Source organism: Crotalus tigris, unplaced genomic scaffold, assembly GCF_016545835.1.
Source record: "Crotalus tigris isolate CLP2741 ecotype Arizona unplaced genomic scaffold, ASM1654583v1 scf7180000024117.2648584, whole genome shotgun sequence".
In the NCBI taxonomy this organism is placed as follows: Eukaryota; Metazoa; Chordata; class Lepidosauria; order Squamata; family Viperidae; genus Crotalus; species Crotalus tigris.
In genome coordinates this window covers 1,555,659-1,576,108 of record NW_024100394.1, presented here as the reverse complement: position 1 = coordinate 1,576,108, position 20,450 = coordinate 1,555,659, and positions in this window count along the sequence as shown.

Here is a 20,450-nt window from a genome sequence, read left to right as displayed (position 1 = left end):
AGGACTGCCTGTACTGCAGAGGGGTTGATTCTTGTGGCCCCTTCCAGTTCCATGTGCAATTTCATGTTTCTATGAACTACAAATTCAGATCTTTGAAGTCTGCAATACTGCTTGCCAAATTAAAATAATGGCATATTAGAGAAATGTCTACACAAATGCCTGCTGTATGGTCATGAAACTGTATTGCATTGAGGAAATTGAGGTAACTTAATGCAAAATTATAAATAAATATGCTTGGAGAATGCATATTCAGAATAATATGTAAACTGCACCATGAACATAAACATTGTTGGGTTTTTTTAAAAAAAAATCAGTTTGAGTGAGTTCTCAAAAATGATAAAATCTGAATACTACCAATTCTCACCATTCAGAATATTAGAGAACATGTTGACATCTGAATAATAGAGAACATATCACCATCATTTCTATTATAAAACTGGTCTTTATAGTAGGATTGTTGATGGCGCTGAAGGAGTACAGTATGATTTGTCCTTCCTGCAACAGAAATCGACAACAACAACAATAATAATAATAATAATGTAGGAAGGGACCTTGGAGGTCATCTAGTTCAGAGGTCCCCAACCTTTTGGGCACCAGGGATGGTTCCATGGAGAGAGGTTTTTCTGGAGGGTGCATGGTTTTGTGTATTGGCTGCATCCCATGGATGGGGCTTTGCTTGTTTGTGCGGACCATTACTGGTATGCCACGGCCCAGTACTGGTCCACAGATCAGGGGTTGGAGACTCCTGATCTAGTCCAACCCCCTGCTCAGGCAGGAAACCCTATACCATTTCAGACAAATGGCTGTCCAGTCTCTTCTTTAAAACTTCCAGAGTTGGAGCATTCACCGCTTCTGAAAGCAGGTTGTTCCACTGGTTAATTGTTCTGTCAGGAAATTTCTCCTTAGTTCTAGGTTGCTTCTCTCTTTGGTTAGTTTCCATCCATTAAAATGTTCTCTTGTATAAGAAGTGGGAGTAGTACAATGAATAAATTAATATTGACATTAATTGAATGGTCTCACTGAGATTAAAATGGCTTCTCAGTGTTAGTACTGAATGAGTCTATCAATCTAGATACCACTAAAACTCTCATCATGACCTTTAGCTGGGTGAAATGGGCATCACAGGGAAACAATTTTTGAATCAAAGTACCTCAAATGGGCTAGCTTACAGAATGTGTCCAAAATCTGGGACCCGTGACTCATGAGGGAATGATATTTGAGAAAATTGTGGCTACTTCAAGGTTACTGGCAGCTGCTGAGTCAGTAATGATCCTACACACAATGACAGCTTCCCCACCAGTCTCGCAATCCCTCACTCCCAACCCTATCCAGCAGCAAGGAATTGACTCATTATGTAGTTCTTAAAGAAGCGACTTTAAAATGCACTAAGAACAGCCTTCCTCCTATGTTTCCTCACAGCAACCTTGTGAGGTAGCTTGGGATGAAAGTCACCAAGTCAGCTGCAGTGGCTTATTAGATGGAGCCAGAATCAGAAGGAAAAATATAGAATGAGGAGACGAGACAAGATGAAGGTAAATGGCAGGTAAACTAGAGAATATGTGGCAAGCAGTGATTACTGTGAGAGTTCTTCAGCATAACAATATCCATCTCAGGAACAAGATCTCAACAGAGAAGGAGTGAGGCTAAATGCACAAGGGCACTTAAGTTTTTGGAGGAGGGAAGGGAAGGGAAGGGAAGTTTTCACTGTCAGATTCCCACAAGGAAACTCAATGGGAAAGCTGGCAGGAAGTTGGAAGTATCTGCCCCTGCTTTTTTGCCCATTTGTGATCATTCTGTTTCTCTGTTTAGGTAAGGAAACACCGTTGAAATGATTACACAGCTGGATATGGGTTGTCTAGTTATTCATAAATATGCACAGGCACAAACAAATGGACAATGTTATATGGGTTTATTTCCATTCATGAAATGGAACTTCCATCTATCCTCTGCATTGTAGCCCAAACACACACACAGAGAGGGGGGGGAATATATTCATTTCTTATGATCAATAAATTTGGACTTTGTTGGCCAGATTATTTCTATTGTCATATTTTTTAAGTCTGCTTAATATGTTTTGTTTAACAATTCAGTGTTACAAATTTATTCTCAGATGTTGATTTATGCATTTTCACTGCCTTTAGCTTTCACTTGTTTCCTTATTATCATCCCTACTTGCTTTACAGTTTCTGTTATTTGTTTAAAAAACAATGGATTAGAAAGGAAAGAATCTGTTAACACTAAATGAGCATGCACATACAAAACAAAAGTGTGAAATTTGAAAATAGAAGTATATGTGGATGAAGCTGCTTCGGTTATTGATAAAGTTTAATCCTTTTTTCTTCCTTTTTCTTTCTGGTATTCATACAACATCAAGGCTACTTTTCAAAGTAAGGCTCTGTATTTTACTTTATGGAACAAGAAAAGATCAGAAGTAAATTTGGCTGGGCACAGAAAGACCATGATGATAGACACAACACAAAAACAACAGGTTTCCCAAGTTTGAGCCTCTAACTTCTATAATTCTTTGGGAGAATGGGAAAATCTGGTATGTGTGTGCATGTGTATATGTATATGTATGTACATATGCATGCATGCATGAATGAATGTGTTAATATCTCAGTTAGATTACTTTTCTTCCATATGATATACCGTAAATGCCGGCGTATAAGGCGACTTCCGCAAGCACTGAAATCGGCGCCAAAGACGGGGGTCGTCTTATACGTCGAGTCGTCTTATACACTGGAAATACTGGTAGTTTCCGGCGTATAAGACGACATTCTAGGAATGCGGCCCGGCTATAAAGACGGGGGTCATCTTATACGCCGGGTCGCCTTGTACGCCGGCATTTACAGTACTTTTACTGACATATGATACACTCCAAATATTGAAACTGAAGCTCAAATACTTTGGCTACCTAATGAGAAGAGATGAGTCCTTGCAAAAGACCCTGATGTTGAGAAAGATGGAAGGCAAAAGGAGAAGGGGATTGCAGAGGAGATGGTTAGATAGTGCCAATGACACAATAAACATGAATTTGGACAAACTCTGAGAGATAGTGGAGGGTGGGGAGGGCTGGCGTGCTATGGTCTATGGGGCACAAAAAGCCAGATATGCCTTAGCAACTGAACAATAAAAATGATATATTCTCTCAAGTTTGCAATTTGGATACCTAGAATATGACTGCAGAAAGCTCCTTCCCTCTCGCACAGTTGTGGTCAAAACATATTTCACTCTTACACAGGTCAGGATTGAACTCCTAGCTGTGGGCAGAGTTAGTCTGCAATACTGCATTTTAGGGGTTTTCATTAGAGTTGGTGTATGTGTCCAGATTCAGAATAGTGAATATTTGCTCCACCAGTTTTCATTAATTCTGGTTGTAGGCAGGTGTGGAAGTCACAAAAAGGCAACCAGAAATTGTCTACAGCCCTGGAGTTGGACTATAATGGCCCATACACATGCCAATATAAGGCATTATCATACACCCATAGCAAGCAAAATGGCTTGACATGGGAGCAGGTGTGCAAATCATCTTAAAAATATTTTGAAAGACCAATCCTGGTGAGCGTCTTCCACTGCCTGCTGTTATCTACCCATTACGACAATGCTGAAGTTATTAAGAGAAGTGAGTGGTTCAAGGAAAAATAAAATAAAAAAGCCCAGACATCTCACTGAAACCTCTCTACTGTTTTCTGCTCTTTGAGGAAAGATTGAAAGAATGCTTAAATCTTCCAGTTTTCATAGCAGTGTTTTATACTTCTGGTCAAAGATCAGGAGGGAACGAGAGCTCCACTTACCAAAGAGATTAAAATAGGATTAAGTGTGCTCATTTCTCAGCAAACAACATTTAGACTAAGTCTTGACTTAAGGCTACAATTATCCTATATACAGTAACCTGGGAGAAAATCTCCCTGCACTGGATTTATTCCATGGTAGAGAAAGCACACTGTGGCATAGTAATTCTGCAAACTATTCTGGTATACTCCTATTCATGCTGTAAGGATCTGGTGTGTGTGTGGCTGGGTTTAAGACAGTTACGGCCAGTAGTCCAATAATAAAGCCAACGTAATAATTTGGAGCAATTTTTCCATAAATGAAGTGAAAATATGTTGAATAAATGTCAACAAATTCTATGGGTAGTAGAAACTAATGAATGAAAGACCTGGTGCTACCATTATGCACCGACATGATGTTTTTATGCTAGCACACACTGTTACTTGCATCAGCCAAATTTATAACACATTCACAAAAACCTGGGTGGGCGACCTGCATCCCTGGAGCCACATGAAACCCTCAAATTTAATTTTCAAGCCTTGGGGCCTCCGTTAGCCTTGACTGCTGAAAAAACAGCTTTATTTATTTAGCATATGGCAAAAATGTTAAGAAGCACATCCCAATTACATTCTCAATGAACAAGTATAAAGCTATTTACTCTGTTTACAAATTCAAAGGTAGACTATTTATGTAGCAAATACATGATGGAGCTGCGTACAGAAAGTCTCTGATGTTTCCCTGATATATGCTCAAGGACATAATATGTCTCACTGTCTGCTTTGGAGCATGACAGCTACATTTCAAAGAGGGGAGCTTTCCCCATTTACGGAAGAGGCTAGTGCCACCTGCCCTGCTGAATCCTAATCCTATTGAAGATTGACCAGGTATTACAGGGTAGATTGAATTCTTTTGGTTTAGCTGTGAAACATACAGTTCTGATAGGTGGATGTTTGGAGCGAAGCCTGTTGTTGATACCATTAGTGATATCTGCATTGATTGGCAAGTGAATATTACCAATTATTTTCTTATAGTAGAGTGTTTCTCCTTTGCAGATGTGGTAGAGGAATATGGCTCAAAACTGGTACAAAGAAAGTGGGAGTAGATCTTATCGTGCCCGAAAACCAACAACACTAATATGAATGGAAATCAATATTAATTGGAGTGTGAACTTTATATAAGCAGATCGGCACCACCTCAGCCAGAAGTAAATATTTCTCCAAAAATCATAATGTGTCCCGTGGGTAGGATGTGGCCTCTCCCTCTTTGAGATAGGCCCTGTGAAGCACTGCCCACACTTGTCAAAATGTGCTCACTCCTGTCTTAATGTAGATCTCAAGAGAAACAGGTTGTCCATAGGTGTGACTGTAGGGCTATTTTTGGCATTTCAGTTTTGGATTGTCCCATGTGAACCATCTCCGACCCTCAGAAAATTGGAAAAGATGGACTCCAACGGGCAGCTTCTTCCTCATGATCCTAGAAGTTTGATTTAGAGAATAGTATTGATGTGTAGCAGTTTATTGAGTTTTCACATTGCTATCCATCCTCAATCCAAAAATTCACACCATGTTGTGTATGTAATCTTCTTGCCACTCTCCTGCTAGATTGTCAATCTTCATCTTTGCAAGGGGGAACAGCCCCTCATGGAGATTGGAGAGAGGGGGGGGAGGGAGGGAGGGAGAGAGAGAGAGAGAGAGAGAGAGAGAGAGAGAGAGAGAGAGAGAGAGAGAGAGATGCTCTAAGCCACATACAGAGTGATATATCCCAGCTCTTAGCTCTGCTGGAAATAAAGCCCATTTAATCTTTTCAAAGCAAAGATCAGTGAACCAACTCTGGGGAAAAACTAGGGATTAAATGAATATCCCAAAGAGTCTGATTAATATCTGGAATGTCCTGATGTCAGGGAAAAATGCAGGTAAATGAAGCAGAGAAACTTTGATTTCAAAATGTTGTTTCTAACTAAAACATCTGGACAGGCATTTGCTCCACATTTATGATATCTGTTTTCTCTGTTGTGCTGAAATCTTGTTGTCTCATGTTCTTATTTTGCTGTACAGGAGAGGGAATTGTGTTTAATTTCAGTCTTTATTACAGACCTCGGGCTGTTCAAGGAGATACGTTTTCCTCCACACATTCTTTTTTAATCAGTGATTAATTTGAAATATCAGTCCAGACTCTTTTAGGGCAGAAAACACAGCATCTGAAGCCGACTAGCATCATCTTGTGTTCTGCCTGAAGCGTTAGATTTTCATTCAGATTTCCTTTTATTTTTTTAATTGGTTTGTAAGAGGCTGATCTGGGCAGCTGCAGAGAGATATGGATGTGACCTTGAAGGGATTATTCAGGAAACATTACAGAAACAAGAAGGGCAGGAACTTTTTTTTTTTTTTTTTTAAGCCTCAGGAAAGGAGACATTGTAAGGAAGAACTTCAGTCTGGCTCCCTCCTGACTCAGTGGAGTATAGGAGAGAAGGGAAGAAAAACACAAGCAGATTACAGGCAATCCTCAACTTACAACCATTCGTTTAGTGATCATTTGAAGTTACAAAGGCACTGAAAAAAAGTGACCTATGACCGTTTTTCACATTTATACCCATTGCAGCATCCCCATGGTCATGGGATCAAAATTCAGATGCTTGGCAACTGGCATGTATTTATAATGGTTGCAGTGTCCTGGAATCATGTGATTTAACTTTTGCGACCTTCTGACAAGCAAAGTCATTTAACAGCTATGTTACTAATTTAAAATCACAGAGATTCGCTTAACAACTATGGCAAGAAAGGTCACAAATGGGGCAAAGCTCATTTAACAACTGTGTTGGAAATGACAGCCAGAATCCTCCACAACCCCCTAGGAATAGCAGCAGCCCACAAATTCACAGTCACACTCTGCCAGGAATTATCCAGAACCAAAGACAAGATACAGAAGGATGAAAGAAACAATGTCATCTACAAAATCAACGGTAACAATTGCAATCCATTCTATGTGGGACAAACATCACATCAATTAAAAACTGGGATCCATGAACACCAGCTGGCAGTCAAACGCCACGATCCCAAATCCTCAATCTCTACCCACACTGACACCAAACAGCACCAGTTCAATTGGAGCAACACTCAGATCATCGGCCACACAACCACCCACCACACTTGTGAGTCCATCAAAGGCTGCCACTCCACAAGCAATTCAATCAACAGACACATTGACCTACAATCAGCCTATGAAATCTTCAGAATCCAAATCAATGGCACAGCCAATCAGACACGGAATCGATCCTCAACCAACCCACACAAGCTCCCCCCCACTAGCAGTTCACCTCCCAATGACCCTGAGGTAAGCCCAAGATCTATCAGGAGACTCTTCCTGATGACACACACCTGATCCATCACAAGACCCTCCCTCAACACACCCACACTTGAAGCCCTTATAAACAGAAGAACACTGACATTGACATCCCCTAAACTCCCGCTGAAGATGTTACCTAGCCTGGTAACGAAACGTTGGGAAACCAACCCACAAGCTCAGAGGATGAACCTTCACTCTCATCACTTAACAGCTGTCTTGCTTAGCAACAGAAAATTTTGGCTTAATTGTGATTGCTTCAGGACAGCAACTAGAACTGCCATTGCTAAGCAAACATAGACACCTGATATTACTTTTAACAGATGTGTAACTTAGCAATGGAAATTCTGGTTCCAACTGCGGTTGTTAATAGAGGACTACCTGTATATGTGGAGATTCAGATGGAAATTGGCATTGTGATTATTGCAGGGTTGACTTTCAGACTACAAAATTCAAAAGGATACTTGATGAAGCCTGGCACTCTAGATCTAAATTATCTGATTAGATGTTAATATTACTGTCAATAATAATTATCAGAGAATAGAAAACCCTTAGTTTAACCTGAGCTGGAAACTGAACCTCTGGACATATCCAAAGTTTCATAAAGACCTAAAGATGTTCTTAAGGAGATGGAGAGATGAGAGACTTTTATTGGATCTCTGCCAACCTGACCCTGAAGTCTTTAAGCTTTTCTTAAAGCCCCAAATGTTGGCAATCACCATTTAATGAAGAAGCTCAACATTTAAAACAGGCATGTCATACTCGTGACGTCACGTGACGTCGTGCAACATATCGGGCTGGTTTTGCCAGTGCCGGCAATGGGGTAGGCATGGCTTTCACGTGATGCGTCCGGCCCGTGGGCCAGCAGTTTGACACCCCTGATTTAAAATGTCCTCAGCATAGCCTAATAGAAGGAGGGTAACCTGATTTGTGCCTGAGAAACTATGAGTCTGGCTGACTGAGCCCAAATGCTTATCTAATACAGCATTTTGAATATAGGTTAGCCAACCAGTTGCTGCAGAGAAGCCCACACACATGACACAAGGAGCATAGCTATCATGTCACACCTAGCATTGAAGGGGCTACTATGTCCCTGATTCTTTTGTAGTTGTATTACAGGAACAATGACAACCTTCTCCGCAGGTAGCAACAAGCTGATTGGGGTATCCGTGGCTACACTGAAGAATCTGACACCAAGCTTTTTTTCTAGAATTCTACTTGGTTTGCATTATCTGATTTTTAAGATATGTTTTCATCTGGGTTTTCTCTTTTTCTCTTTCCTTTGGAAAACAATGAAACAGTTCCCTTGAAACCAATTTTGGGGAAAGTTAATAAAAGCCCTCTATGGTTTGACTGATGAAACCTATAAAATTACACAAATCCAGCATTCCTTTAAAATGCTGGATCCTCTTTCTCACTGTTTCAAAATATACGAAAAAAAGTTTAAAAAATAAAAAATAAAAGAAAGAGCAGCTTCCCTTTCAAAAGGCAATTCAGCTTCCTTGGTGCAGCTTTTAGGATTCTGAGAAATTCAGGATTAGCTGCCTTTCCTAAAAGAAAAAGAATTCTCATCAGAGGGAGGAGGAGGAGGAGGAGGAGGAGGAGGAGGAGGAGGAGGAATTAAGACAGTGGCCAGCTACAGTGTATCCTACAGTATATCCTATCCTACAATCCTGTTAGATGCAGTGTTTCTCAACCTTGACAATTTTAAGGCATGTGGACTTCAACTCCCAGAATTCCACAGCCAGCAATGCTGGCTGTGGAATTCTGGGAGTTGAAGTCCCCATGCCTTAAAATTGTCAAGGTTAAGAAACACTGTGTTAGAGAAAGGTGAGATTTATGATTGGTCCTGACTCCTCACACAATCAGTCCTTGCATTTGCAAGTGTTGCAGCATTCCTGCAGTCACATGATTGTGATTTGGTGCTTGGCAACCATTGTACACTTATGACTGGTCCCTCAACTAACAACCATCACAATGTCCCCACTGTCACATGATCATAATTTGGCAGTCGGAAACCATCGTGTATTTACAACAGTTGCAGCATCCCATGGCCATTTGACCGTGCCTTGTAACCTTCCCAACCAGCTCCTGACAAGGGAAGTCAATGGGAAAGTCAGTAGGGAAGGTCTCAAGTCACATGATGTCTCACTTAATGACAAATCGTGATCCCTATTGTGATCATAACTCAAGAACTATTGGTATTATCTTGCTTCCCAGGACTTTGCCTAGGCCACGATTCTTGCAAATTTCTGTCAAGGTTATTTCCCTTCCTTTCTACAGTATGACTCCTCTTGTGACTCCTGCCAAGTTGTGCTCGGCAACAATGATCAAAGTTGCTTCCTCCCAAGAGGGTCCCTTGTCATGGCACAAACTGCTATCCCACAGCTGAAATGGTTCAGAGAGGGGAAGGCTCAACCCATTCATTTATTCAGGCCTTGACAATGCTGCAATTCCTTTAATTTTGCCTTTTAGATTTGTCACGCTTTTAATGCTGATTTTATAGATGTTTTTATGGTATCTTCATCAGTTGCCCGGAGCCATTAAGGGAGTGTGTGGCATAAATATTTTAAATAAATATTTGCTGACTTCAGCTACTAAGTGCACTTTTGCTCTGTCATGCTGCTGGAGTGATGACCTACCAGAATATGGGGGGGGGGAAGTTTCTCCCCACAGGTGAATCCCAGTAAAATGGAGTCCCCACAGCTGTCTGTGTGCTGCAAAGTTGAGGGAGCCAATTTCAAATCAGGCCATAACTGGTTCTGCATATCTTACTTGAGTAACAATCAGATGCAAGAAGGAATTGCTTACTAAACAAATAAAAGAATTCCCCTCACAGGGATGTTGTTGTGGGAACAATAGGAGGAAGAATTATTAGACATGTTCGCCACCTTGAGTTGTTCATAAAAAATGATAATAAAGGGGAGGGGAGGGGGAAAAACAGACCCAGGAAACTACAGACCAATCAGCCTAACATCAATACCTGGGAAGAGACTGGAAAAGAAAGTCAAAAAACAGATCTGCGAACATCTAGAAACAAACAAAGTTATAATTAGAAACCAGCACAGGTTTGTTAAAAACAGATCATGCCAAACCAATCTTATTTCATTCTTTGATAAAGTGACTAAATTAGTAGACCAGCGAAATGCTGTGGACATGAATACTTAGACTTCAGCAAGGCAGTAGACAAAGTAGAGCACAACCTACTTCTTGGAAAGCTAAAAAAAAAGTGGGATAGACAGCATCACCATCAGATGGATTTTTAACTGGCTGACAAACCATACTCAACAAGTAGTCCTTAATGCTACTACATCTACATGGAGGGAAGTAAGCAGTGGGATACCACAAGGTTCTGTCGTACACCCAATACTCTACGACATCTTTATAAATGACTTAGATGAGGGAATAGAAGGGGAATTTATCAAATTTGCAGATGATACTAAGCTGGCAGGACTAGCCAACACCCTCGATGATAGGCTCAAGATTGGGCCCTATCTAACAAAATGAAATTCAACATAGAGAAAAGTAAAGACTTACACTTAGGCAAGAAAAGCCAAAAGTACACAGATAGATTGGGTGAAACCAGGCTTAATAGCAGTAACTGTGAGAGGGATCTTGGAGTCTTAGTGAACAATCAATTAAATATGAGCCGACAGTGGGCTGTGACAGCCAAAATGCCAACGCAATCCTCAGTTGTATAAACAGAGGGATTCAATCAACATCACGTGAGATACTAATACCACTCTATAAAGCCTTAGTAAGACCACACCTAAAATACTGCAACCAATTTTGATCTCCACATTATTAAAAAGATGTTGAGACTCTAGAAAAAGTGCAGAGAATAGCAACAAAGACGATTAGGGGACTGGAGGCTAAAACATATGAAGAACAGTTACAGGAACTGGGCATGGCTAGTCTAATGAAGAGAAAGATCAGGGGAGACGTGATAGCATTGTTCCAATATTTGAGGAGCTGTCACAGAGAGGAGGAGATCAACCTATTTTCCAAAGCACCTGAAAGCCAGAGAAGGAATAATGGATGGAAACTGATCAAGGAGAGATTCAACCTAGAAATGACAAATTTTCTGATAGTGAGAACAATCAACCAATGAAACAGACTGCCTTCAGATGATGTGGGAGTTTCATCATTGGAAGCTTTCAAGAAGAGACTGGATTGCCACCTGTCAGAAATGGTGTAGGATCTCCTGCTTGAGCAGGGGGGGTGGACTAGATGACCTACAAGGTCCTTTCCAACTCTGTTATTCTGATTCTGATATAAATAAAATAGAGAAAATAATAGAAAATGGAGAAGCTAAAGTGCTCTGGGACTTTAGACTTCAAACAGACAGGTATCTGTCACATAAAACCCCAGACTTAGCAATTGTTGATAAGAAAGACAAAAAAAAAAAAAGTCTGGATAGTGGACGTGGATAGTGCCTGGAGATAGAAGAGAAAGAACTGGAGAAAATAACAAAATACAAAGATCTGAAAATAAAAATAGAATGACTATGGCAAAAGAAAGCAAAACTAGTGCCAATAGCCACAGGGAGCTTTGGTGCAATCCCAAAACAACTGAAGCTCCACTTGAACACCATCGGTATTGACAAAATTCACCAGCAATCAATTGCAAAAGGCAGCTTTACTTGGACTAGCTTGCATCCTGTGGCAATACCTTTAATCTCATCAAATAACAACATTTGCTTATCCCAGGTCCTTGGAAATAGCAATAGCACTTCGACTTATATGCTGCTTCATAGTGCTTTACAGTGTACTCTAAGGGGTTTACAGAGTCAGCAAATTGCCCCCAACGATCTGGGTCCTCATTTTACCGACCTCAGAAGGATGGAAGGCCAAGTCAACCTTCAAGCCAGTCAGGATCAAATTCCAGGCTGTGGGCAGAGTCAGTCTGCAATACTGCACGTTTCAGAGCTGATAGGTGGAGAAAAATGCCAAATCTAGTCTGAACATCAGCTGACTGTGCGATGAACCATAACGTGATAAGAGCCCCACCAGATCGGGTCAACAGTGCAATTAGCTTTGCATTTCAGCAGCCAGTCAGATGCATTTAGGAAGCTCACCAGCATCACAGCGAAGGAAGTGAGATCTTCCTTCGATGATTGTTCCCCATCCATTTGTATTCCAGGACTTCGCTCCTCTTGAATGCCAACCGCCACTGTATCAATAGCCATGAACGTGTTTGGTATTCTTTTCGTTCCTTCTCCCTTGGCAGCCATGCGAAGGCAGCAAATTCCAAGGTTTAACTATGCTTTGGGGAAACAAATGCCTCTTTGTCTCTGCCTCCCAGTTAGTTTTCCTAGATGAGCCCCTGCTCCATCCTTGTGAGAGAGAAGGAGAAAAACAAATTGCTTCATGTGAGGACATACATATTTCATAAACAAGATGCCTGAATGAAACGCACAGATGGAAGATCCAGTTGGATCAACATGGAAGCGACTGCTAGGCAGCTGCACCCCAGGATGAGGTCATCTGTAAATGGGCAGCTGAATGAGTGAATAACTATGCAAATCAGATATCTTCCAGAAAATGCAATCAAAAACTTGTTTGGAAAGAGAAATCCCACTAGCAGTTCATTCACTGTGTTTAAAAAAAAAAAAGATGTCTATTTTTATGAAATGAACAAAATTAATTTAAGACCAAGCTTTGGTCTATACACCGATTGCAGTAGTGTCTATGCCAGATAAATCCAATTTACTGTAGGATTGGAATAAACTACTGAAGCCAATGAGAGATCAAAGAAATAAAACTGTTTTGAACTCTATGTGCCAATTGCGACGCAAAATCTGATAATCAGCTAATCCCATAGTGCCACCTAGTGGCAACAGTAGAGCAGCGCATAGTTTCCATGCCGGACTATCTACTGTGCTTAGAATAGGCATTTGGAAAAAATGGGTATTATCTACGTTCATTCCTTGTTTCCTGCAAACCACGTATACTGTGCAAAAAGAAAGGGCTTAACATTTCATGCACCAGGCACTTTTATTGACACGCTCAGTTGCTTACCAAAATGCTGCCTACCTAGGGCCATCCAGTTATTTAATGTTCTAATAAGGACAAAATGGACAAGTCATTTACAGTTCTCAGACCAATGTGGATCCATCCATGCCTATATGGGAGTATTGAGATGCCAATTGGAAATGCCCACTCAGAACCTGTCTCCAATTTTCCTACAGTGTTTCCTAGCTGAGATCAGAATGATGTGCAATGCAGCCCTAATCAGAACCCATTCTGATGCAGGAGTTTCATAAAATCAGAATGAAGGGGGCTTAAAATAGTCCAAAGCAATTAATCTTACTAATGTGATTACATCCACCACTCCACAACTGTATTAATACCAAGGTAAATGAATATTGAAAATTATGGTACAAATTTTCTTTTTGGTGAAGAATAACACAGAATCATCACGGTGTCAATTGTGATGGCTGATGAAAACAGAAGAATCTATAGCAGTGTGCAACATCCATGGATGGCAGTTGTGGACTACAGCATCTGATTAGGATGCATCACAGCTGGTGTGTGTAATGTGGGTTGGGGGCCAATGTCTATAGATATCCATACTCTGAGAATGGAATGGAATGGAATGGAATAGAATAGAATAGAATAGAATAGAATAGAATAGAATAGAATAGAATAGAATAGAATAGAATAGAACTCTTTATTAGCCAACTGTGATTGGACACACAAGGAATTTGTCTCCGGTGCATAAGCTCTCAGTGTACATATGAACAACAGAGTCTATAATTATAAGATACCAATAGGGAAAAGTAGTAGAGAAGATGAGAAGGATAATACTAACACTACTCACATACAACATTGATAAATATGCTTAGACACAGAACAATACTGTGAGCATTAGGTGTTCAGCAACGCTATGGCACTGTCTCTGTGTCTAGTTGTTTTGGCATGCAATGCCCTGTAGCAGAGCCCTGAGGGAAGGAGTTGAAATAGTTTATGTCCAGGATGTGAGAGGTCTGTAGATATTTTCTCAGGCCTTTTTCTGGTTTGTGCAGTATACAGGACCTCTATAGAAGGCTGGCTGGTTGTAATTGTTCCCCCCCCCATGGTCCTAACTATCCATTGAAGTCTACTTGTTGACTTCAACTTCCTCTGTTATAGCTGTTTCCTTCACTTGCACATAGAGGTTATGAGGGGATGAGGGCTTTGGGAGAAAAAAAGCTTCAGGAGAACTGAATTACTTATAGGGCAGAGAGGATTCTATTCTTGAGAAGAAGATGTCATCGTCCCATTTTTTCATAACTGCAGTTAATGAATGTAATCCCATTTTCCCACATCAGCCATTGGAAAAATCTAACATAAATCCCATTTCTTTAACTAACTGTAGGAATGAAAGGGGTGTTTTATGGAGAGTGGGGCTGGGATTGCTTCTGCCTGCTCTCACCACTAAGATGATAGAAAGATCGGGATTCTGAGATTAAAATAATTTCTGAAGTTGATTTTTATCCCACTTTCTCTCTTTTACAGATAACACACTGATGTGCCTGAAGGAGACCAAGATGATATCATCTCCTCTAGATCAGAACAATACCTTGCTAAATTGCATTATCATTATTCCCATCTCACAGAGGGAGGATTGGAAATAAATGGGAAGTGTTGCCTTGCCAGGATCTGTTAAAATGTTCGTGGATTCCTGTTACCTACAAGGCTATCCAAAAACGCAGAGAACCAATTCAAAACGCATTACGGTGTCTCATGCAGTTACTAAATACTCTGATGGTTCCATCTTCTGTCCAGCTTAATTTTTAGCAAGTGATGAAAGAGAGCCTTTTCCTGCTCTACTTTGATTCAGCACATCTTGAAAATTAATTTGCCTTGACAATTGCTTTATCACATGGCTATCTTTTAATTTCCCATATAGATCAACACTTGGTCTACTATCAAGCTATGATTTAAAAGCAATCTCTGGGTCTTGCTGGTTTCCTACTGTTATATTGCTGCTGAAACATTCTGGAGGGTTTTTGATTGCCACAGTGCATTTATTACAGGTTACCTTACAAATTGCAATCCAAGGGGCATTCTCCTTTTTTAGTTACTTGTCTAGGGACTCACATCTCTGTTACAGGTTTTGTATTAAGCTCTTATAGGAAGCTGTGGAGGGAACTGGGGAACCTAAGCAGATTTACCTGTTGCATCCCAGGTGTCAGACATCCCTTGTCATTTCCTGTGCCTCATCAGGGAGAAACACCCCTGGCTCGTATGCATGACCAATTTCTCTGCACATTTCTTTGATTTCTGTCAAGGAGAAACAAGGTGGATAAACAAGCAGACTAAGAAAGAAAACACATTCTAACAGTTTTGGGTGGGAAAACAAATAGCGGATGGTTAACCCTGCTCAAGGTCATCCAGGAAAAAAAAAGATGATCTTTGAATGGTTTGCCCAAAAGAACACCCCTGCATAATTCAACAGCTGCTGTTACATTGTAATACACAGCTGCACAGTGTGGATGGTTTGCATAGAGAAGATCTCCACCTGCTTTTCAGGTGGAAAAAGAGAGAGAGAGAGAGAGAGAGAGAGAGAGAGAGAGGGAGAGAGAGAGAGAGAGAGAGAGAGAGAGAGGAGGGAGGGAGGGAGAGAGAGGGAGAGAGAGAGAGAAGGAGAGAGAGGGAGAGAGAGGGAGAGAGAGAGGAGGGAGAGAGGGAGAGAGAGGGAGAGAGAGAGAGGGAGAGAGAGGGAGAGAGAGAGAGAGAGAGAGAGAGAGGGAGGGAGGGAGAGAGAGGGAGAGAGAGAGAGAGAAGGAGAGAGAGGGAGAGAGAGGGAGAGAGAGAGGGGGGAGAGAGGGAGAGAGAGGGAGAGAGAGGGGGGAGAGAGGGAGAGAGAGAGAGGGAGAGAGAGAGAGAGAGAGAGAGAGAGAGAGAGGCAGGCAGGCAGACAGACAGACAGACTTTTCAAAAGCAAAGATAACAGTATACTGCCTTGGGACACAGGTTCTCCAAATTGAGAGCAAGTTGAGGTTAATCTCCTTTAAGCTGAGCTTGACTCTTGCTGACATCATTGATGTGTGCATGTAGTCATCTCAGACTCAATATGAAAAAGGTTTGTCATTGTTTTCTTCACAGATAATTTTTTAACTCTGCAACCTGACCTGAAGCCTTGACACTTCTAAGTAATCTCACACCCAGATCTGATTCTGCTTAGCTTTTTAAAATCAATCAAGGTCAGCTAGGTCTATAAGATGGGTCACCATTAATGAAGAAAGCTTTCCATTCTCCACCAAAAGATTCCTAGACACAAATCCCATTAACTATGCAGACCAGCAAGGGGAGAGATTATCCAAAAATATCTAAATATCAGGCTGCTACCGGTACCAACTTCGGTGCTCAATTGCCTATGGTTTTGACAGATCCACATCATTTTCCTGCAAAATGCCTGGAATTTTGTGTACTATCAGTCTGGCGACTGGTGCCATCTTCTAAGGGCACTCCAGAAGCAAGCTTGGGACCCAAAGCAAGAGGACCCATGATAGATAATATCCTTTCTTCACAGTGGCAAAGAAAGCTGAGTCTAATTCTGTATTCTTCAGGTTGTGCGTGCTCTTTGGCCGTCATATAGTCTATTATCGAGCCAGAGTCTATCCTTTCAAACAGGGCTTTTGCATGCATAGGCCATCACGAATACTGAGGAATGGGGCTTTTATTTTTTATTTTTCTCCAAGTCATCTTTAGAATGATTTCAGTGATTATCTGGCTGGGTATCTGCAGTGACCTCTCTTTTCCACTTCTCTTTTCTGTCATTAATAGTTAAAAGGAATCTTACCTGTCAAGGTCCTTTTCGTCAAACGGCTGTGCCTGACCTTCAGGCTTTGTCACACAACTTAGAACATGAGATTTCTCTTGTTTTATAGCAGCCTCTCCTTTTTCTCCTGTACTGTCATTTACAAGCATAACGGCAAGCTATATTTCACCTCTCTGTTTAAGGGCAAATTAGGCCAGTCATTTGTGGATGGAGAAGACTTCTGATAGGGAAGTCAACCCTCGCTTTGGTACAAGAGGTGAACAGTAAGGCCAACTGGAACAGTTTGGTGGGGATTGGTAAGGGAGGACTTGTAGGCCACCAAATCCAGTCTAGGTGGTGTACAGGATAACATAATATTTAAAACACAACACACACACACACACACACACCTCGGCCAATACAGCACATTGGGGAAAAAAAGGTACCTATCCTTACCACTAAGGATCCAGAACAAAACATTCGGAACAGGGGAAGCAAGTTTTGCCTATGTAGGCATTGATAGAAGAGAATATTTGTAGCTCAGGTTTGAAGTGTGGGGTCCCTGATGCTCTCTGAGCTTGGTTGTTTTCTTGCAGATGTTTTATTACCCAACTAGGTAACATCATCAGTACTGGTAGGGAAATGGGCTGCTCTCTGTTTATATATTTCTGGCTTGCCTTGTCAGTGTTGATAGGAATGTTCCTGGGTTTCCTTCCTTCCCAATCAAGGAACCACTAAGTTCAGTCCTACCAACACTGACAGGGCAAGCCATAGTATATAAAATGAGAGCAAACTCCATTCCCTACTAACACTGATGATGTTACCTAGTTTGGTAATGAAACATCTGCAAAAAAAAAAAAAAAACCCACAACCAAGCTCAGAGATACTAAGGACCACAAATGTAGGTATTCTTCTACAGCCCACCGAGCATGCTAAAAATCAGTTTGGGAGATTCTTTTGAAAGAATATGGGAAACAGTTTGAGATTCAAAGAGAGAATTGCATCCCTTTCTTTTACTATATTATCAGTTGTTTTTCTGGATCAAACTTGCTTCGCACAAAATGCAGCTATGAAAGTAGCAAGAGGATGGGCCAATGGATCTTTAAAGACAGAAAAAGAAAGCTGCAAGATTATATTAGAATATAACAGCCATCATCATAAAAGCTTTTGCAATGGAATAAAACATCAAGATTGGATTAGCTGGTTAGCAGTTTAACAGTTAGAAATGACTGGAGTTTTCCTAAGGGAATAAAATAAGGAAAACCTGTTTCCTAGTAATAGAGATGCTTGCAGTTAAACTATTGCAAAATTGTAATGCTTTGATTAAGATGATGCTTTGAGAGTTAAACATACATTAGACCAATTGGTCTAGGAGATGAGGCTATTTTGTAAGATCTCATCCCTTGGAGGAGTGTAGGAAGCATTGGTCAGATAGTTTAAATATCAAAATTTTACTTTGATTGGCAGCAGCTAACCAAGATTTCTAGCAGAAATCTTTCATATCACTGCCATTCCACCATGCACAATAGTGGGTGCTTTTTTTTTTTTTAAGCCAGGTCATTGATGGATGGGATGAAATGAGCTTTTCATTCAGTCCTTTTCAGCCAAAGTTCCCTTCCAGAGAAGCCTCCCAAAAAATCCAGCCCTCAGGAGCAAATCTGAGAGTGGAAAAAGAGAACTGGATTATGCAAATGCCTAAATAACTTATCAAAGAAACACAGTTGTCCTTGATCACAGCATATACATAGATTTGCTCCTAAAAAAAAACCCATCATATTATAAAGCTGTTGTAGGTCCAGCCAGTGTGCCAGATTGCAAACAAAGATTTACAGTTCACACCCCCATGATGAGAGATGGCTCCTTGTCATGTCCAAAGTCAGTTTATTTCAGCCACCATCTGTTGCAGACAGGTTTTCCTCTTGGGAGGAAGAGCTGCAGAAATCTGCAAGGAGAGCTAAGTGGAGACCAGGTTTTTATTTTTCTCCTCCAGCTTCTGATTAGTGTTTTGGAATCTTAATAGTTTTTTTTTCTTTTAATGACCCTGTAATCCATTGCATTGGGATGGAGTCAGTGCAACTGAATAGAGCTTGAGTGTTTACTGGCTGGATGCCTTTTCTGACACCTATGCGGAGTTTGCAGCAGACAATAACTCATTGTGCCCAGAGAGAGAAATATCTCCCACTCACGATCAAATTCACAGCCTCCTGATTGTGAGGAGAGAGCTCCATCTCTAGGCCAGTGCAGCACTCCTTGGAATCTCACTAGTAATCCAAGAAATTTAAACTATTTCTGTAAAAATAGTTAGTTTCCCATATCCAGAAGTCTTTGCTAGGTTTTTCTTTCCAAATTATTTCTGTATTCGTTATGCTTTATTTTATTGTGGTCATTAACCAGCACAAGTGAGTGGATATTTGAATATTTAAAATTTTGTTGTTGTTAATTGCGAAGTCGTGTCCAACCCATTGCAACCCCATGGACAATGTTCCTCCAGGTCTTCCTGTCCTCTACCATCTTCTGGAGTCCATTTAAGTTCACACCTACTCCTTCAGTGACTCCATTCAGCCACCTCATTCTCTGTCGTCCCCTTCTTCCATTGCCCTCAATGTTTCCCAGCATTAGGCCCTTCTCCAGTGAGTCCTTCCTTCTCATTAGGTGGCCAAAGTATTTGAGTTTCAACTTCAGGATCTGGCCTTCTAAAGAGCAGTCGGGGTTGATCTCTTCTAGGACTGACAGGTTTGAATGCCTTGCAGTCCAAGGGACTCGCAGGAGTCTTCTCCAGCACCATAGTTCAAAGGCCTCAATTCTTTGGCACTCAGCCTTTCTTATGGTCCAACTTTCACAGCCATACATTGCAACTGGGAAAACCATGGCCTGGACTATACACACTTTTGTTGGCAGGGTGATGTCTCTGCTTTTTAGTATGCTGTCTAGATTTGCCATATTTAAAATATCCCAAGTTAAATTGACAATGCCAGGAGAATTAAGGAAAGTACAGACAAAACCTTTTGGCTAAAAGACAATATTAAATCAGAATCCGGTAAAGGCAGAGGTCTTCAAACTTGGCCCTTTTATGACTTGTGGACTTCAACTCCCAAAATTCCTCAGCCAGTGTGCCTGGCTGAGGAATTCTGGGAGTTGAAGTCCACAAGTCATAAAAGGGCCAAATTTGAAGACCCCTGGCTTCACCAGGCCACACCTAGCAAACAGTTATTTGACAGAGGTGTGATGTAAGGGTCACTTAACACCCAGGTTGACAACCATAATTTATTACAATTTATGATAATTTATCCAGTATAATAATGATAATCTATGATAATGTATTGCTATTTATGATAATTTATGTGGGTCAATTCTTATAATTTATTACAGTTTATGGCACTATATCCAGGTCAAAATGAAAAATGAAGTATCTTAGCTGACATTCTGTTTTGCTAGTCAGGAATGGGGTAATTAGAACATTTCAATATTCTGCATAAACTGGTAATAAAACTGGCAATACAGAACTTTTTTTCATTATTACTGTTTACACATTCTTTATTTCTGTATTGTACAAATTTATTTTCTTTTTCTCCCTATTCAAATTACAGGATTGA